Consider the following 21,413-nt stretch of genomic DNA (forward strand, 5'->3'; position numbering starts at 1 on the left):
TCTACATCCTCAGACCATTTAGTGAGCTATCATCTGAAGAGCAAAGACTTAGAACGATAGCCACTCACAATGCCACCACACAGAGACAATAACAGATTCCATTTGGGACCACCAGAATTTCAATCTCTGTCCTTGAGTTAGCTTTAAAACTAGGTTCCTATCATTTTCATTCTTTCTCATTGACATTTTAATCTTTGAACTTTTGAGACCCACTCAAGTTGCCCACATGTTACACACACTTATTTAACCATTTATTGACTTTGGTTTCTCTCTCTCTCTCTCTCTCTCTCTCTCTCTCTCTCTCTCTCTCTCTCTCTCACACACACACACACACACACACGTATGCATGCTTTGTGTACTAAAATCCCGTAATCTCCGTCATGAGCAATGTCATGTTGTAGCTTGCATTCTCTATTCATTTCAATCTCTGAAATTTCTCTTGGCATTGCTAATTCAAACAAAACCCAAAACACTAACCCTCAAGTTTGACTACCAGTATATACCCTTTAGTTTACAACATTGAAAGTATTCAGGGAAGCCATAAACAGGTCTTGGTAAGTTTCATAAAGTTTTTACATAATTTATATAAGAGATAAGTCACTATTGCAAATGTCTACCTAGTTTCTAAAATATTAGAAATTTGAAAAAATCTAAAGGTACAAATTATTATAACTACTTTAAATTTTATGGAGTTAGCCTTTCAAGATCATAATGAAAGTTAGAATATTTGATAAGACCTGAAAGAATGGACAAAATATCCTAATGTATATCTTACTGAAGCATCTCAGGGATCCTGTAAAGCAGATATTAGTTTATCTGTGAACACAGTAAGGTATTTGTTATTTTTCGAAAGAACTCTACAAAATAGACACTTTTCCCCCTCAGGGAATTTACAAGTTGATATTATTTTCTCTGTTTCTTTTGTACAAAAAATGCTTGGAAAGGGTAATTAATATAGAACTAAGAAACAGTTCTAAGATTATATAACCTTAGGTGAAATATTGAACATTATATATTGTATAAGTTAGGAAAGGAGAGTCATCCTTCAACCCATCATCCAATATAATTATTATTATTTAAATTTATTTTTCTCCATGACCACATAACCCTGTGTTGTAACACTTGGTCTTTCACGTAATCCTATATTCACCCTGTAACATGATTTTGATGACTGAACATTTCTTTGTCTTATGAGTCAATTCTTCAACCTTTTGCCCTTCTGAAGCTATATTCACCTTATTTCTGCATTTGCTCTAAGCAAAGTATATTTTTAAATCACCCCCTGTTCTGAACCATATGTTTAAATGAGACCACAATATTTAGAGGAAAAGTTTGGAAGTATTAATTACTTTATAGTAAAATGATTATATTAGGCTTGACTCTATGGGTCCTTAATTTAAATTCTTTAAACACTGTTTGTGATAATTTGATAAACATGTTGATTAATGATTTTGTGGATTCCCTCCCTTCCCCCGAAGAGTAAAGCCTCAGAGCATGTCTTTCAACAATGAAGATACCATTGCAGAAATATAGTTCTGTGAATTAGATTAATAACATAGTATAAAGCATTAATAACATAGGAACAAAAGCAGCACAGCAGTGAAATGCCTACTCCAAATACAAGCTGACTTGGTTATAGAAGGCCATTGACCTGATGAATTAAGATTGTCTCCAAGTCCTAACGTGTCAGGCTCCAACTTCATAACTGTAAGTTGATACAAACTAATGATGGGCAGGTACAGATTTCCAAAGCCATTCAGCAAACCAACAAAACACTGCAATCATGATCAAATAAGAATGGATGTTGATGAAATTATGCCAGACATTTGAATGAAGTACAATAATATTATGTTGGCTTCATATATATATTTGATGGTATTTTTTATACTGGGAGATATTTTTAAAAAGCAAATCTTATTTTGAAAGTGTGGTGATATTCTGTCTTACATATGTAATAACATCCCTAAGTACACCAAGATGCACGTATTTGCTTTGAATCCAAGGATTTTTGAAATGTCGCTGTGTGTGTGTGTGTGTGTGTGTGTGTGTGTGTGTGTGTGTGTGTGTGAGTGTGTGTGTGTTGGAGGATGGTGTCTGTGAAAACCAGAAGAGAGAATGCATCATCTAGATCGGGAGTTATAGGCAGTTGTGAACCATCCAATATGAGTGCTAGGAACCAAGTCCTGATCCTTTGGTAGAGCAGCAAGTAGTCTGCATTGGGATGCTACCTTTCCAGCCATGAAATGTAACTTTTCATGGATACACTCATTAGCAACAACTAGTACACAGCACATTGAATCATCAGTTATTACAGTGGTTTCCAGCTTAAACAGGCACTTGCCCATTTTCTCCTCACAGCAAGGAGTACAGGCACCATGCCTAATAAGGAAGAGTTTTGATTTCTCTGTGAGACAATTTTACATAATGAAGAAAGTGGAAGAGATTAGTTTGGAAATTTTTATATCCTATTTTTAAAACTCCTTCTACTAAGGACAACTGTTTATGATTATCATGACAGTTTGGATTTAATTATTTTTTGATCTTAGAAAGTGAGGTCCTTAGAGACTTGCTAATCGTGTAGAGCTGTCGGGTTATTACATTATTTTCGTTTGAAATACTTTTCTAATTATTTAACAGATGATTCTCATAGTCTTTCTGGATACCACTATTTTGACAAATAAATTGCTAACAAGAATATAAATATCCATGGCTTTTAGGGTCTAATTTCCATGGTAAGCAAAGCCATAATGTGGTCATTAACGTATCCTGTAAAATGCCACTTCTTAGGGATTCTAACCACATGAGTGGCAGGTGCCGCTGCAGGAACGAGACACTTGGAGGGAAACTAACTTCCCTGTCACTAGTAATTCTCTCTTGCTTAACCTCTTCTTTGAGGTGATATTTCTGGGCCACTAAAAGAGGATTTGCTCTTATCCTGACTAAACAACTTTGATTTGTCTTTTTGAAAGGTTTTTTTTTTTTCTGTGCAGGATCCAATACAAGTATTCAGTTATTTTAATGAAAGGCAATATTACCAAGATTTTATAATTACTGAAATAAATGCCTTATTTTACCATAAATGTTGCCCAACTCATTTCTCCTCCATTTGCCTTAGACTGAGTGCATCTCTGCTTAATATAGAACATGCTTCACGTCCTTTCTCAACCTTAAGCTCCTTCAGCTTACATTGCCTTGAGTTTTTCAAAGAATTCTGCTTTCTGCACAGCAACATTCTTCTGGACCACTTAGTGGGCCGGTGGCAATTTTTATTTGATTTAATCAATCTAACTATGTTATGTAATTATATTCTGTAAACTTGAACAAGAAAGGAGAAAACTTCACCTCTGTAAAATGCTATCATAGCAGGCATCCTGTATCCTAAGGGAGAGGGGCACTTTTTCCTGCTCCTGTAATCCAGAGGAATCCACAAAATGACTCCCCCTTGTCACCGAAGAACAGTGTTTCTTTGTGGACTAGTTCATTCCAATGGTAAATCCGAAACAGTGGAGTGAGGCTCTGACCAAAGATAAGCATCTCTGTGCTTGTTTACAGAGAACTCACACAGAGAAATTTACTTAAGGAGAAAGGGCTGGCAGTACAGCCTTTGGAAATGGCAGAAACCAATGATTTTGATGCCAGACTCTCCTGTTTACTAAAACGGAAAACACTGTTGTGTAAGTGTTGAGTTTTCAATTGTTAGATTGAAGACCTAGGGCAGCGTGCAGTTCCCCATACTTGGCAGGTTTGTTCCTCCTGTGAGACTTCTGCAGAGGTGCCCTATAAATCTAGGTCTCTTCTTATCTGATAATGCCCATTGGCCTATAATAAATGAGACATGAGTTGAGTTTTATGCATAGTAACAAGAGACAAGGTCAGTATCATGTTAAAAAAATTCTTTGTTAAGCAGGTTGAAAATGTACACTGATTACCCAGTTGGTGGCTTTCTTCATTATTGACCTATATCCAGATGCTCCCTAGATAGCAAAACACAACCTCTTTCCCAACTCAATTTATCCCTGTCAATTAAGCCAAACAAAATGTCAAGGGATCCCAAGAACGAATTGTTAAACACAGTGTTTTTGTATCCTGAAGACTGACTGATCTACTGGATCCAGAGTTTTTTCAAGGAAGTGCTTTTCTTTTTATAACATGTATCCAATATGACAAACACTGAGCAGCAATCCAGCGTTGGCCTCCCTTCTCCTCCCCGTTGGTACTCTGTGGAATAGGATTACTTTGTGGTAACTAGATGCTTCTTCCTGAAGCATGCCCTTGGGAAGTTAAGATTGCATGCCAGGCATTGGTGTTCAGGACAAGTAGAATCCAAGTGTCAGCTACTCCAGAGAGGCACCCTGACAAATGACTCTTGGTGTCTGAGAGTTAGCAGGAGAGCCAGTGACCTTGGCCTTCCTTGACAGAGGTGACTGCAGAGGTTTCTGGGGAAGCTCTCCTTCATGTTGCCTTATCCAACAGTGAAAGACATTTAAAACAACTAAGCTTGATTAATGCTATTTGCACAGGATAATTACTTTTATCAGGATTTGTGTTGGTCATAGCTGTGTCTTTCATGCATCGGGCATACCTACCTAGAAGGATTGGAATAAATATTGAATGAATCTTTCCAAAACCTGATTTCTCAGTAAAGGCTGACTCTTCTTTATCTGGATAAGCAACAGGACCAATTACTTAAAGATGGAGCAAAGTTATCACCGTATAATTTTCATCTAATTTAACCATTTTTAAAATCCTTGAAAACAAGTTTTCACAACTTAAAGAATAAAAGAACAATGTCTTTTAAGGAAAAGGCCAATATGTCATGTATTAAAGATGCCATGACATTCAGAATGATCAGTGAGGAGTATTCTATGAAAAAAACAACTGTACGCAGCTTTTTGCTGATTTTAGAGTTCATTTTCTCATCTGAAGATAAGGGCGTTATCTGCATTACCATATACCTATGCTTCATCAATTGTAATCAGTATATATATGTATATATATATATATGTGTGTGTGTGTGTGTGTGTGTGTAAATTATTTTGTGTTAGATGTCTAAAATTATTCTTGTCTTCTCCAAACATATATTTGATTCCATCCCACTTTTTTGAGGTGTTGAAATATTTAGTTGCTGAAAATATTATTACATAATCTGTTTTCTTGATTCTGACTTTAACAAAAGAATGCATCAGTACCTCAGCCATCAGCTGTCACAGAAAGTGCATCCCGCTGAAACACAGATAGATGTGAGTATCTTCTATTGGTATTCATAAGGCAGCCCATGCTTTTCTGTTACACACTTGGCAGTTTTTCCTGAAGTTAATGAAATATCTAAATCATGAAATGGTTTGGGAAGATTTATGCATTCTGCATATTCAGAAACTTTGGAAATCAGACTTCATATATGTATCAAAGCGTTAGTCAAACTGCTCTGAAATGTCTGGAACTCGCGTTTGTTGGTTAGGATATCATTGCTAGGTCTCTAATGTATGGTAATAGAGGTTGTTCTATCTCCCAGAATCAGAGTTTAATTAGCTTGTATCATTCTTATAATTTCTTCTATAATTCACTTCTCATTATAATTTCTCATGAAATTTTTGCATCAATTTGATATTTTACTTAAAAAAGATTTTATTATAGCTATTAATATTACTCTTTCTTCTGAGGCAATTAACCTTTCCTTTTAAACTTATTTCTCTTATATTTTGGTGGGTATATTTTCTTATCATTATGCTAATATCTTGGGTTGTTTGTATATCTTATTTAATTATTTTTCCTACTCATTAAACATGTTTTTAAAGAAATGAATATTTACTTGATCCTAACACTCAAAAGAATTTTAGTTATGTTCAGACTCCAAGATGAGTATTCGTTAACTTGTTTTTGTAGGTACTGTATATCTATTGAGATATTTTATTGGCCTGAGATAGTAAAGTGAAGTTTTAATTTTTTATTATTTCTTTCTTTCACCACCACTATATTTTTACACTTTTTAGTTTTATTGCATGAATTATTTGTACTTTTAAAACTTTCTTTAGATTTTTCCTCTAAAAATTGGATTAATTGGATTCCCAGTTAATTCTCATTGCTATCACAGAGTCATATGAAATAAAAATTTGGAGTACCTGTGTTTGTCTCTGCATGTGCATGGTGAGGATGTGAACCTTTGGTATCCTAAATTCTCCGTACTCCTTTTAAGCTCTGGTGGCCTGTTCCAAATTCTGAAATACTGACCAAACTATCCCTCTGCAAGTGTCTTTCTGCCACTCCTATGTTTCATATTAGAAGAAAATGCATGGTATCTTTTCCTCATAAATACCAGGAATTACATATTTTAAGGTTAAAAATATAGAACAATTGATGTTTTGGAGCATGATTCAATATTCCAGTTGATACACGGGGAGCAAGCACTGCTTTCTTATTTGCACTGGCCTGGTATGTGTTTACACACTTTTTTATTTCTTGTCTTCATGACTCATTTGTTTAAGGTGTGGCTCTGTGTACAGCACAGCATCAAGCTGCGTTTTATGTGATCCAGCTTTTATTTTTATTTTAGAAAACTTTTATTTCTTTTTCTTTCCTTCTCTCCTCTTCCCTTTTTTTTCTTTTCCTTTTTGTGCCAGGGATTGAACTCAGACTTAAGCTCGTTAAACATATGTCTACCAATGAATGACAACTCCAACTCCATAATTGAGTTAAAGCCTCTGTTGATTGACAGGATAACATTCTTAGTTATCGATGCCGATATTGGTTCATTTACTTACACCATTTTACCAACTTTGTTCCTTTCTTTTATCCACCATCAAATTCTAGCCAACTATATTATCTTTCTTAATATTTAAGTTGAGGTTTCACTGTTCTTTTAGTATTTTGAACATTTCACAATTACCCCTGGGTTCCTACAGCTTTAGTCTCACATTTTCTTTGATATTTTAAAGGTCTTTAAACTCTTTTTGTTAGAGTGATTTCTTTGTGTTGTTGAAACTTTATTATATAATTTTGAATTTTAAAACTTCATAGAGTACTGGTTTCTGCAAGCTGACTTTTTACAAATCATAAAAGAAACTATTTCCAATAAAAGAAAAAATATATCAGAGATTTTAAATGCTTTTTCATCCTCAATCGAGTCATTCATCGGCTCGACATTTTTATTGCAGTTATGTAAAATGAGGAGAACTAATACGTTCAAAGTGTTTTCCCCTTCTAAATTTTGTTTCTATAGCTTCTTGATTAATCAGCAAAGACTAGCCACTTATTGCATTCTATTGTATTAATTTCTCATTTGTCTAGTTGGAGGGAGCTGTGCTTATTTTTACTTTTATTGCATTTTACTTTTGGATGCTAGGGAGTGAATCTCAGGCCTTGCACATGCTAGGAGAGCTATCTACTGAGCAACATCCCTGAGCTTTGGTTTGACCCCACAGGAGCTGCTTTACAGCCCAGGCTAGCCTCACACTCCTCTCACACATGGCTAGATTACAAGTATGTGCTACACACTTGGTTGAAGTTCTTCGGTCAATTCGGAAGCCGGTTACATGGAAATTATATTCTCCAAGAGTTCCCTGAACATCCAAGGGGTGGAGGGGTACCACTATATCTGAATGTTTGGGCAACCATATAATCCTTTGATTGTTTTGTAGAGATTTCCATTTCTTCTCAGAACTGGGATTGCTGGGAGAAGCTGGAGGACAGATTGACATTTTCTCCCTCAGGAGTAAGATAACAAAATTGTACTAATTTACTGGCACACTTTTGCCAATGACAGATTACTGAGGTCAGTTGTGACAGTGTTCTTAAGTCATCTGTGCAAAGCTCATGCCTATAAGTGGAAAAACTACACCTATGCTAAGACCTCTTAGAAGAGGCATGTCCCTCAGGTTTTCTTCTAGTATCTGTGGAAAGCCTTTTGTTTTCTCTTCTGCAGCGCTTTGTCAAACAGCACAGATATGTAAATAATTACCAGTTGTCTTCCTGGAGACAGGACTTTCTTCACTGAGGAAAATTTGAATTGAGTTGACTCAAATCAAATGACCTTTAGGAACATACCTCCTGTCAAATACTGACAGGTCTCCTGTGGTGGTTTTGTGAAGGAAGCTCCCACTTGTCCTATCCTCTTCCAGCAAGCAGCTAGGCTGCTTTCTGTAGCTCCTGTAGGTCCCAGGTTGCTGGATTACAAAACTGTCCTGGAACTGGGAAGATAGACCTTGGAAGAGTGAAAATTAAAATTACAGAAACCTCAGAGGTCTTACTGGTATCCCCCTGCTGTTCTTAAATGTGTCTCAGCATTCTGAAAATGTCTGATTAATTTTGACAATTAGTTAAAATTTCATCAAGACCTTATGAAATAGGATTGTCATGGATATTGTGAGTAAATGATTACTAGAGGTCTTTTGCTGTTGCTGTTCTTGGATTTCACTACTGACTGGATTTACTGAGCTGTTTCTCATTCTTGTTCTTTTGGATTATTCCATAAACTAAGGGCAAGTTCTAATTTCAATCTATCATGTTCAAATTAAAGGCTCTAGTTGCTTTTACAACTTAAAATACATGAGAAAAAAATTAATTTTGAAATTATATTCAGTAGATTTCAAAACAACATTCATAAGCACACAGATTATTTCAACCTGAAATCTAATGAGTTTATGGAATAGTTGATATTTTGCCCTCCGTTAACTCACCCCACTGCTCAGCTAGAAAGGGTCAAGAAGAGGAAGGTTTGAAGAAATAAAGGGATTCAGGCACTTCTTGTAATAATTTCATTCAAACACACCAACAATAGCCTCATTTAACAACCACATACATGAATAGTTCTCCAAAACCTGAACCTTCCACATATGTACAGATTGCCACATTCTCTTGTTTTTGTTTTTGTTTTTGTTTTTCACAATAACATCTAAAACCTTCCCTCTTATACAACATACATTTATACTTCAAGTAATGACCATATCTACCAAGGAAAAGCAAGTCTTTAACTACATCAAATTGTAGAAGAACTTTTCTTAGAAAATAAAAGCAGTTGTGATCTGAATCAGACTTGTGAGCTATCATAGCAAGATAACATGTGAGATTTAATGATGCCATTTCCTGGTAGGTAATGTTACAACTTAATTGAAAATCATGGCCCTCCAATTGGTGTCCACTGGAAGACTAATGGTTTGTGCAAGGAAAGTCAAATACATTTGGTAAGTGGATGGTGATGATGCATTCTATATTCAGCAAAAATGAATTTGTTATTGTGTTTTGTAACTTTTATTGTAGTACATTCAAGCTAAAATATCCCACCTCTACCTCACATCTTGACACTTAAGTTTGACAAACTACTTTTTGTTCAATTCTTTAAGACTAAGGAGTCACATGGACATTACTCTTACATGTAAACTTTTACTTCTCTTGTTAATTAAAGATATAAATGGAAAAAGGTTCTGAGGAGTAGTTTGTTTGCTACTTGGTTTCCAGAAGGAATAAAAAGTTGTTTGCCTCCACTAATATGTGCACTTGAAAGAAAAGCATGAGTAGGTACCCTCCAAGCGAGCAACTTTGTGTCTTTGCCTCTGATGCTAATAAACTAAAGTTTTGGGAGCAGACTGATCAGGGCATTATAGTAAATGTCTTTTGGTATCGTTTTAAATGGTTAAGATAGTCTTTTAGGGGGCTGGGGATTTAGCTCAGTGGTAGAGCGCTTACCTAGGAAGTGCAAGGCCCTGGGTTCGGTCCCCAGCTCCGAAAAAAAAGAACCAAAAAAAAAAAAGATAGTCTTTTAATTTGTAGTGTTTTCATCGCATCTATCCCCATCAATCACATTACATCAACATTAAACAAGACTAATTGTGCACACATGTCTTTGTGCTGAAATCTTAGCCTGTCTTAAGCAGACTCTCCTATCTTGAATTATGCCTGATTTGTCTAGGCACCAAAATGGATTAGTTTTCTATGCATACATTAAAGGACACTACTCACAACTATACCATCCAAGCTAAATCTTTCTCCTAGTCCACGACTTTCCAAGGAACTAGTATGTGGCTCCTGACTTCTCACAGCTCCATCTTTCAGAGTGGGAAGAGCACATTTCTCCTCTAGAAATTCTATCCCATTCCTTTGGTTCTTGTTTACAGACAACTGCCGAGAAACAGTGGTCATTGGTGAAATCTAATGGTTCTACTGTCTGTGTTACTCATGATGGTTTGTGTAGATTTGACCAGTAACCCCTATGGAACACTTTCCACTTTAAAATCCAAGAAACTTAAAACCATTATTACAAATATTTAGAACTATTTTACTAGTTCATAGCATAAACAACAGGAACATATCAAAATACCACATTAATTGAAAAATAAACATATGTCTCTAATGAATTTTACAACATAAGCTTAGCAACACCAGAAATAATGTAGGGTGTGTGTGTGTGTGTGTGTGTGTGTGTGTGTGTGTGTGTGTGTATGTGTGTGTGTGTGTGTGTGTGTGTGTGTGCATGTGTGCATGTGTGAGATATAAGAGGAATGGCATGTATAGTATTACAAAAAAATCTGTTGTTTTTTTTGTTGTTGTTTTCAATCAGGTTCTGGGAATTTTGTCCTATTTAGCATATTTCATATTGCAAAGGTCTCAGATGAATTATTCTTTTCTTTGAGACATAGGAGATTAGTGATATATGCTTATGCTTTAGGGACCTAAGGCTAACTCTTTCAACCAGGAAAGCTGGATTCTTCTAAGTTTCCCCATACCTACAATGAGATAAAACCACTGTATTGGAAGACACATAATCAAAACATTTATAATTACCCATACATTTTATAGAGCCTTCTCAGGATTCTAAATAAGAATTAGGGCCACTGCAATTTTTCTACAATTCCAAAAATTAGCTACATATATTTCTATTTTCCTCATGGTTCAAAATTAATAGACAGGAAAAAAACCTTTATATCCTGGCCAAGAAAAGATATTCACCCCAACATATCTACACTGGCTCAGAGGCAGCAGCCTCCATTCTTCTGAAATAACATACTTGCTCTAAGCACATTCTGAGATAAAAATAATCTTCTTATTTTATTTTAATTATACAAAGCACTGAGATAATTTGTAACAATTTGATGCATGTTCATGTGTGTGCTGATCAAATCATCATCAGGTAACATGACCAACTGCTTTAAATTATTTTTTTAATTTTGGGGATAATGTGGTAATTGTGCATGCAAGGGGCAACGTGATATTTTCAATAAATACATATGTGTGTTCATATATATCATATATATATATATATATATATATATATATATATATATATATACTGATTGATTAATGTTTCCATTGCCTCGTTATTTTGCACTTGGGGCCTTTGAGTGCTTCTTTTGTTTCTGATTACAAAATGTACATTACAGTGAACTGCAGTCACACAATTGTGCTGTGGAATGTGATATCCAGCATTCCTCTATATCGTCTTCGTTCTCAAGCCCTTAGTGATTACTACTGCATAGTCTCAGATGAGAACAAACAAAACATGAATAGCTATTTCCTTCAAATTGAATCATTACTTTCTTAAGAGAGGAGTTCACAGAAGATTCAAGAACCTAATGAAACAAAAATCATAAAGTTTAGTTAGTTCAGTTGCTTTGCCCCTCCTCAAGGTTACATTAAGTAGTGGAAAGAGAGGAAATTTCCATGAATCTTCAGCAAGCTGAGAAGAGGTGTAGCTTTTGTGAGTCATCCCTCACTCTGTTGGAGTAAGCTTTTTGCTGATACAAGGACCTTGAAGTCACCCAACCTCTGTGAGCAACCCTAATAATTTTTTTTAGAGTCACTAGACTAAATCTTAAAAGGACACCACACCAATATCTGCCATGTACCTTGTAGAATCCAACTTCATATCTGCCCATCCAACTTCTATGACTTCTTATTCCCAGTCTGTTTTGTCATTATATCAGCTGCCCAACCAGAAATCAGGCAGTTTGTTTTCTTCTCCTGGTACATTAAACCAAGTCTTTCCTGTGTGATACAAAGTTTTGATTGCTTCACTACAAACAAATTAGCTTTCCCTTATAAGAAACTGTCTTACACACTGAAAACATAATTCCTTTGCAAAGTCTATCGTGATGCATGGGGTCACAGGCTTGATATCTAGAGGACCATTTCATCGAGGTCCAAACCTGTCATTCTGAAAAAGGTTATCAGCATCCTGCTGTGGCTATCGTGGTCAAACTCTTCAAAAACAGGGGATTATTTACTTGGCTCTCATACTGAAGGAAATGTAAGACTTCCCCTGTGTCTCTAGCAAAGATGGATCAAGATAAAGAACATCACACACCACTCAGTATGAACTCGTATAGGTTTGGCAATCCACACACTAGAAGTATTTTGCATGATTTTCTTAAAAGAGAATTACAAAGGAAATGTCTTCTTGTTTTTTAGGGAGCTGTGAATAATCTTTGTTCTGTTTTGCATGCTAGTTGAATATAGAATTACCTGGCACATCCAGGCTCAATGACACTTGGTAATTTCCAAAGTTCACCAAGATATTCACTTCGAATAATCAAACCATACCTTATGACTCATACTGAAATCTCTAAACTAAGATTCTAATTTAGGTCCCATATCAATGGTAGAATATTTCCCACTTGTTAATTATGTTATACTCAGACATGATAATAAACAACTGTGATGCTCTGGGCATGCACTAATACTAAGGCAGAGAAATTATCCCCACCTTTCTCTAACCACTGTACCATGAAATTTAAAGAACTGTGGGAAGCATGTCAGCTTCGCTACAGTTTTTGCTCTGGTTCCCTGTTGGATTTGCCTGATGGAAGACCCTGTAAGAGCAAAAGAGGAACAGTTAAGAATATTCTCCATGATCCGACAAACTAGGCAGCATATTAGTGGGGGTTGAATTCTCATGCTTCAGCTCTCCTGGAATTTGCTGGAAGACAAAAATAGTGATGACAGCAGTGATGGTGGTGGTAGTGGTGGTGGTGGTGGTGGTGGTGGTGGTGGTGGTGGTGGTGGTGGTGGAGGTGGTGGTGGTGGTGAAAGAAGAAAAGGATGACAAAAGAGGAAGATAAGGAAGAGGAAATAATTACCACTATATGTCAGGAATTCCTAAGTGATTCACTCTCTGGATAGTACTCACAATGCTGAATATTTTCTTCTCCACACACCATACAATACTTCTTTTGTATGCCTTTATTTTTCTACTGAGGCATCAACCGGTATAATGTCCTCAAAAAAGTGTCTCATAGAAAGCTAAACATAGATGTAAATGATATTTTGTATTCAATGATGCAATTAGGTACACAAAAAGATAATGAATCTATAGGTCAATAGTGTGTGAACCTGTAGGTGTGTGTTTGTGTGTACATGTGTTCTTATGTATGCATTTGTGCATGTTGAAGTGCACTTGTGTGTGCAAGTGTGTGTGCATATGTTTTCAGGTGCAAGACTGCTCTTGCAACAGCTTTGGGTACCACTTTTAGGCTCTGTTTATCTTTTTTAATGCACATTTTTTGAGAAAGTCTTTCTCACTAGTCTGGAGCTCACCAAGTGGTCAAACATGACTGGTCAGTGAGACCCAGGCAGATCTGTCTGTCTCTGCCTCTTCAGGATTGAGGCTATAAGAATGCTGAGCCTTGCAAGCTGAACCAAAGATTTTACCTTAATTTTTATGGGATCAAGTTCAGATCCTTGTGTTTTAAGGGCAAACATTTTACTGACTGAAACATCTTGCCATCCCATTAGTAAATAATTCTAGTTGTGTACTCAAAAGCCAATTTTTTCCCTGTAACTATGGAATTCTAAATCTTTTCAGATTAATTCTATATTTTGTAGGTCGTATGGTTGGTATATCTGACTCGTGAGGTTCCTTTGTTTGTATATCTGACCATGAAAGAAAGAAATTCCAAGTGTCAATGTCTGGGTATAATTCTTTTATATATAGGTGAAGAAAAATGGAATGTAGAGAAAGAAAAAGTGAGGGCAGACAAAGCTTACTTAAAACATTCTCTCCACTGTGTCAAGAGATTTCAGGTTCATTCTGCCATAGAAGGCCTGTATTAACTTCATTGCTTTTAGCTGCACACTACTCATTGCCTAATAATCATGGCTTGAGCAACAAGAACACATGTTGTGTGCATATGTTTATAGGGAGTCAGAGACTTCCTGATGGGATCTGTTCATAATCATCTATATTTTCAATTTGAACCTCTCAGCTTTGTCTTACAGAAGTATTCTGGCATTTATAGTCTAGAAATAATACCTAATAGATAAGAGCTAAACAGCTCTCTTCTCTCTCTTGTTTTATTTACTTTTATTATAGAGGTGGGGCTTTCTCCAAATCTCCCATTAGACATCTTCACAAATTTTATTGCAAAAACTAAGTCTATTCCCTTGTGAGTCAGCATTGCAGCACCGAAAAACACCAACTCAGGGGAGAGATGTTTTCTTTTGGCTCATAGTTTCACAGACTTCAGCCTGAGATTGGCTGGTTCCACTGTTGAGATGGAACATCATGGTAGGATCGTGCAATAAAGGAGGCTGAGAGAGAGAGAGAGAGAGAGAGAGAGAGAGAGAGAGAGAGAGAGAGAGCTCATCTACTACCTCCTAGAATCCACTCTCTTCTAGCTCATTCACTATAAACTCCTCAGTAATTTGATCCATTGGTAGGATTTGTAACCTCTTGATCTAATCACCCCTCAATAGCATGATCAGCTAGAGGCTGAGCCGTTAATATATGAGCCTTGGAAATACTCCTGATTCCAGTAATAACTAAGTCCTAGTCTAGCATTTTGTAAATGAGTAGAAAAGGATGTTCATATCTCTTTAGGCTCTTCTACTGTTCTGTTTACCATGCGAAAGAACTTCAGCTGAGCTCAGGATAACCTAGAATAAATAGTATATTTCCCAACTCCCTTTGTAATAAATATTGAGCAAGATGCTCTTTAGATATCTACAATGGATTCTACGAGACAAGCCTAATGGTATATTCTGGAACCTTATTTTTTAGCATCTAGTGGAAAGCTCCTGTATCTACCTTCTATATCCCTTCTTTTTGCCCGCTAATTTGAAAGAAAAATATAGAAATAGCTTGAGCTAATATTAACTGCCACAAGATGACTTTAAGAATGAGAAGTTTAAAATGTGGCTGTGTGGTAGGAAAGAGTTGGATTCTTGAGAATTCTATGAACAAAGTTCTGTGGTGCTCCAAATTCTTGACTTTTGGATCTGTTCAGTAAAAAGAAAAAATGTTCCACTGCATTTATTACTATTTTGACTTTCTCTTATTTGCATGCAAATATAACACTAGCAACTTAAATTGCTTATGATTTATTTTCTGGTCAAGGGTTGCTTCCCTTAAGCATATTGCTAACTGATAATGCTTCCACAGAAAAGGGATTGCCTCATCCAGAAGGCACAGATGAGCTGCAGAGGATGTTACCAGTGGCGTTTAACAAAGGCAGTCAGCAAACACACTGCAGAGAAGATGAAGTGTTGCAGGGTTATACAGCCAAGTCGGATGAGAAATACACAAACCATCAATCCTAAGCTTTCGTTGAGCATTTACTACATGCCAACACAGTCCTTTTGTTGTGTGCTGCAGTTGGATTTCCTTTAAAATAAAAATAACTTTCTCACAAGTAATGGTTAGTCAGCACTTCTGGGAACTATTTCAGTTCATAAGTAAGAAGAGAGACTCCTTACGGAGTGAGCACTGTTTCCCTGGAGCTCACGGTGCTAGAGTTGATAGAACCATATGCCTGCCACAGAATAGAGACCCCACAGTGATATCTAAAGTAATCTAAGTGTTCCCAGAGCTATGAATGGTACAGTAATGCATGCAATAAGGTTCAAATATTAGGGGTACAGAGGAGAATTGCACTTGGTTCAAATTGAAGAAACTGTTTGAAGGAGTAGCAGTTGACTTTCTGTGTGACTTAATTGAAGCCATCTCTTGCCTTCATTGTTTTTTTTTCTGTTCCTTTTTCTCATCATTTCTAGCAATTTTACAATTTTAAATGTGAACATTTGCATATTGGTTGCAACTTCCTCAATGAACTGTAACATATTATGCCCCCATTGCATGCCACAATTTTGGTAGGAGTGTTTGTACTTAGTAATTTAATTAATAATCCTGATCAATTGTGAGATAATCAATTGCCAATGCTTATGTATACTAGAAATAATAGGTAGAACATAAATCAAATTTTAATCCCACAAAAATCTGAAGGATAATTCTGCTTCATTAAAATTTCAAAACCAAGTTACTTCCCACTTATGATTTTGTCATCCTTAAGCCATTGCCCTTTGTTCTTCATCTAGTAGGAGATCTGCCGCTTACCTAGCACATCTGTATTCTAGATAGCAAGATGACAGGATTTGAAAAACCAAAGAAAAAATGGTTCACATCTCTCCTTTTTAAACTAGCACAGGACACTTGTAATTACATTCAAAGCCTGATCATGTGATCACCTCTCCATACAAAGGAAGTACAGAAAGATCAAAACATTTTCCAACTATTATGAAATATGCCAATATGAAAGAGAGAGAGACAGAGACAGAGACAGAGAGGAAGGAAGGAAGGAAGGAAGGAAGGAAGGAAGGAAAGAAGGAAGGAAGGAAAGAAGCCTACCCCTATTACTATTCCCTTCTAATTTCCTGTGTTCCCTTTCAAAATCCACAGATTCTACTTGCTGTTGCCACATGTGTACATGTGTCATTTATGTAGGACTGTGTACTGGAGCATGGATAACCTATCAAGAACAGTGTCCCTGAAGAGAACTAATTCTCCCTCCAACAGCAGCCATCAGTTGCCAGTAGCTCCTTGCTAGGAGCAAGCATCTTGGATTTTTCTCTGCTCCATGCCGGAATCTTATCTCAATTGCTGTAGCGTAAGTTTTATGTAGATTGTCACAATTATTGTTAATATGTATATGTAATTGTCCTGTTGCATTCAGAAAACACTGCTTCACTCTACATATCCACTGCCTGTGGCTCTTAAGCATCTTTCTGCTCCTCTTCTCCAATGATCCCTGAGCCTTTGAAGGACATAGTTCGGCATCAATGTCAATGTTAGAGTTGAGAACTATGAAATCCTTTATTATCTACATATTGGTCTGTTGTGGGTCTCTGTATTCACTGCCATCTACTGCCATTTTTTTTGTCTTAAGTAATTGCTATAATGTGAAACGAACATTTGTGGTGGCTGGTCTCTGAAAACAGAGGTGCTTTCTGTAAAAGCTTTGATTCTAAATTTCTTCCATCTTGTTCCAAATTCAGCACTGACTGTACTATGCCAACACTTCGACCAGTTGAAAGAGGAAGTGGTTTGGCTTTTACTTTGTATTTTCCCCTCAGATCTGACATGTGTCCAAAATTACACAGATTAAGAAAATATGTGAACGAATTTTTCTAGTGATAATATCCTTGTATCAGACATTATTCTCATCTTTGATTGGCTTTATCTTTGAATAATACAATGAAATATCAATTTCCAAATAAAATCTACATGTCCACCATTTTGGGCATCTGGAAAAAATGAATGCAGATATGTATTTTAAATATACTCAGTGCTTATTTCTTGTACCTGGGGTGCTATTAGAAAACTAGGTAATTGTCTGGAGGCTTCTATTATGAATGACTTCTGCATCCTATACTTGGGACAAGACCATCTGCTTCCACAATTTCCCATGTTCTTCATTTACCTCTATCCCTACTTCTCACTTCTGATGAACTTCAGGGAAAACTCGTCTCCATTACTACACTGGCTTTCAGAGCGTCTCCTAATTTAGATGTGTTGCAGTGTCTGAATTCTCATAATAACTACTAGTCCCAGTGTTCAAATGTATTAAGACCTGGTCCCCCAAATACCCTAAGAGCAATCTAAAGATAATTTTTATTTTTTCAGTACTTTTTATCCTGCAGTTTCATCTCTCTATTGTGCTGGATTCATAGTATTTCCATCACATATAAAGTATCCAGGCCTGAACTCTGCCTGATGGATTCAGATCTTATTGCCAGTATCAGTATGCTCTGCTGCAGTGGATACTCCATCAATCTTCCCATCTCGCAACCAAAGAAAGATTTCCTGCCAAATGACTGCAATCTCGTTCTGAAATGTTTCTTATCTAGCTCTCAGAAACCAATGATGTGCAATGCAAAGTTTCTATTGTTCGGGATTTTAATTTGTCAACTAACAAGTACTCACATCTGAATGCAAGCATTTCTCAGTGACCTAAAGAAATTGTTTGGGGGAGAGAAAGGTCAAATATGGCCCTTCTTAAGTGACTCCTGTTAACATAGGAGTGTAAGATGATCCCTTCATATCATTGCTGTTATTACAGAGGGAGGATAAATATATCACAAAGTTTGGCATGACCCATACTTGAGATGGAATGGAGTAGAGCACAGAAAGAGAGTCAGAAAAGAACTGTAATATACAAGAGGTGGTCTGCTGAAAATATTAAATACTTCACTACAGACTGAGTGGTTTACGAACAGCAGCAGCTGGGAGAATGTTTCCCCCCAGACATACATTAGTGGGCTAATGACAGCCCATTTGACAGCTTAAACCTTATAAATGATGTGACCCACTTGCCTCCCTAAAAGGAAAACACTCTCAGAGCTACAGATTGGACAGAGACATCCACTTAGCAGGAGGACAACTAAGCGATATGGTCATTTATTATTTTTTATTAAACCTATTGATGCAAAATTTATTTTCCTTTGACAGGGTCACTGAAAATATTTCAATGGACAATGATTGTAACGGGTCGACGAGCTCCTTTCTCTCAGCACTCTATCTAAGGCACGCCCTTTCTGCTATGGGAAAATATCAGGACAGATTTGAAGAACTTTTAAAGGATAGATCCCTCAAAAAAAATTGGCTCTCAGAGATTATCATTGAAGTGACCGAGGAACTAGCTGTGCTCACAACTTTTGTATGGGTTTGTCGGACTCTCATATTTTTCTCATTAGATTTAATGATTGCATTTCCTCTTTATCTCATGCAGCTCTTTAAATTATTAGTTTTTTATACTAAATGTAAAGAGATATTTGATCACAGCTTCATTCCAAACATTTAATGCTTTATGACGTCCTTGTCTTGCCTGTCAAATGGCTTACCTAAAAGATATTATATCTTTCAAATCTATGTTCAAAATCGATCAACACAAAATGAAAATATTTGCTCAAATAATATCCCTAGTCATTCTCCTCTTTTTGCTTTTTGAAATAGGCAGTAATGTATTCCAAGGACAATGGAGCTGAGAATGATCTTGAACCTCTGCTTCACTACCTCACAGTCTGAATGCTAGAATTTCATGTGTGTAGGCCCACACCTAGTACACATAGTCTGGGGACTGGACACAGGACTGTGTGCATGCTAGGCAAGCCCTCTACCAATGACGGAATATCACCAGAACTTATCTTCCTATTTAAATTATGCAGAGTACACAAGGCTAGAATTTTCAACACCATGTTCACAAGTAATTGCATCTCATCTACAGTCTCGCTCTAATACTATATCAATGTGAAGATATTTAACATATTCTCATTTTCATGACATAGAGAAAAGCATAAGTGTTTAATGGAAAGTCATTGTCAATGATTTACTTTATGTCAAGATGTAATTCATACTACTGAAGAAAATACACTATACTACTCATACAAATTATAAAACAGTTTTAAACAAACTGTCTTTGGGGCTGTGCATCAAACATTTTTGATACTCACAGTAAGGTTTTGGGTTAATGTAACTATGAGCAGGAAGGAAGCCACTCCCCAGCTGAGTACTTACTTCTTAGAAAGATGACCCAATTTGCATATGCTTGGCCCAGGGAGTGGCACTATTAGAAGGTGTGGCCTGGTTGGAGGAAGTGTGTCACTGTGGGAGTGGGCTTGCAGACTGTCATCCTAGTTGCTCCTGGCTTCCTTCTGGTGAAGATGTAGAACTCAGCTCCTCCTGCACCATGCCTGCCTAGATGCTGCCATGCTCCTGCCTTGATGATAATGGACTGAGCCTCTGAACCTGTAAGCCAGCGCCAGTTAAATGTTGTCCTTAATAAACCTCAAAAAAATAAAAAAACAAAAACAAAAAAGAAAAAAGAAAGAAAGGAAGGAAGGAAGGAAGGAAGGAAGAAAGAAAGAAAGAAAGAAAGAAAGAAAGAAAGAAAGAAAGAAAGAAAGAAAAGTGGTCCAAAGCTTTTCTGCCTAGAAAAAATACCTTATAGAGTGAGAGGCAGGCAGTCCCTCTGTTAATCAGATTTCTAAATAACTGAGATGTGTTGAGCATCTCCTGACTCAAGATGGACACACACTGTAATAATACCCAGGATAACTTGGACAGCACAAAAAGGTTGTGTATATTTTAATAATAGCAGAATCTCTAACTGTTAAAAATAGAATGGTTGAGATCCTGATTTTTTTTTTAACTGTTTCTTCTGTTTTGACTGCTGATGTTTGGGCCACTGCACATTTGCTTAATCCTAACCCTCCTCTTGTATAATCCAATTTAAAAAGATAAAAGAAAAGATAAGTAAAAGAAAGAAAAATGAAGATAAAAGAAAAATGTAGAGAGGTATAGAGAGACAATGGGGCAGATGCTCAGGAAAAGGTTTTAGCCAGGTAAGACAACACAGGAAGAGGTATATATTAAAAGGTCTTCTTTTAGTTATTATTCTATCTAGTAATTTTTAAATATTTTATTGGATAATTTTTATTTACATTTCAAATGTTATCCCTTTTCCTGGTTTCCCGTCCATAAACACCCTATGTTATTCCCCCACCCCCACCCCACTTCTATGAGGTTGTTCCTCCCACCCACCCCTTCCTGCCTCCCCGCCCTGACATTCTCCTACACTGGGGCATCTAGGCTTGGCAGGACAAAGGGCTTCTCCTCCCAGTGATTTCCAACAAGGCCATTCTCTGCTACATGTGCAGTTGGAGCCATGGGTCTGTCCATGTGTACGCTTTGGATGAGGATTTAGTCCCTGGGAGCTTTGGTTGGGAGTATTGATGTTCTTATGGGTTACAAACCCCTTCAGCTCCTTCAATCCTTTCTCTAACTCTTCCAATTGGGACTCAATTCAATGGTTGTCTATGAGTGTCCACCTCTGTATTTGCCATGCTCTGGCAGAACTTCTCAGGAGACAGTTATATTAGGTTCCTGTCAGCATGCATTTCTTGGCATCAGCAATATTTCTGGGTTTGGTGGCTGTATATGGGCTGGATTCTTAGGTGGGACAGTCTCTGGATGGCCTTTCCTTCAGTCTCTGCTCCAAACTTTGTCTCTGTATTTCTCCTGTGAGTATTTTGTTCTCCCTTCTAAAAAGGAATGAGGAATCTGCACTTTGGTTGTCCTGCTTCTTGAGTGTCATGTGGTCTGAGGATTTCATCCTGGGTAATCTGAGCTTTGGGCTAATATCCACTTATCGGTGCAT

The 21,413-nt window shown here is 36.8% G+C and overlaps 1 long non-coding RNA gene across 1 annotated transcript in view; it reads left to right on the plus strand.

The window, feature by feature from the left end:
• LOC148004780 (uncharacterized) overlaps positions 1-19,168 on the plus strand; it is a 73,175-nt gene extending 54,007 nt beyond the window's left edge. The window contains exons 3-4 of the long non-coding RNA XR_015624784.1: positions 16,658-16,865; positions 18,707-19,168. This is a non-coding gene — a long non-coding RNA (uncharacterized LOC148004780). The remainder of the gene's footprint in view (positions 1-16,657; positions 16,866-18,706) is intronic.
• Positions 19,169-21,413: the final 2,245 nt, after the last annotated feature.

The sequence above is a fragment of the Rattus norvegicus genome, chromosome 7 (assembly GCF_021556685.1).
Source record: "Rattus norvegicus strain SHRSP/BbbUtx chromosome 7, alternate assembly SHRSP_T2T, whole genome shotgun sequence".
In the NCBI taxonomy this organism is placed as follows: Eukaryota; Metazoa; Chordata; class Mammalia; order Rodentia; family Muridae; genus Rattus; species Rattus norvegicus.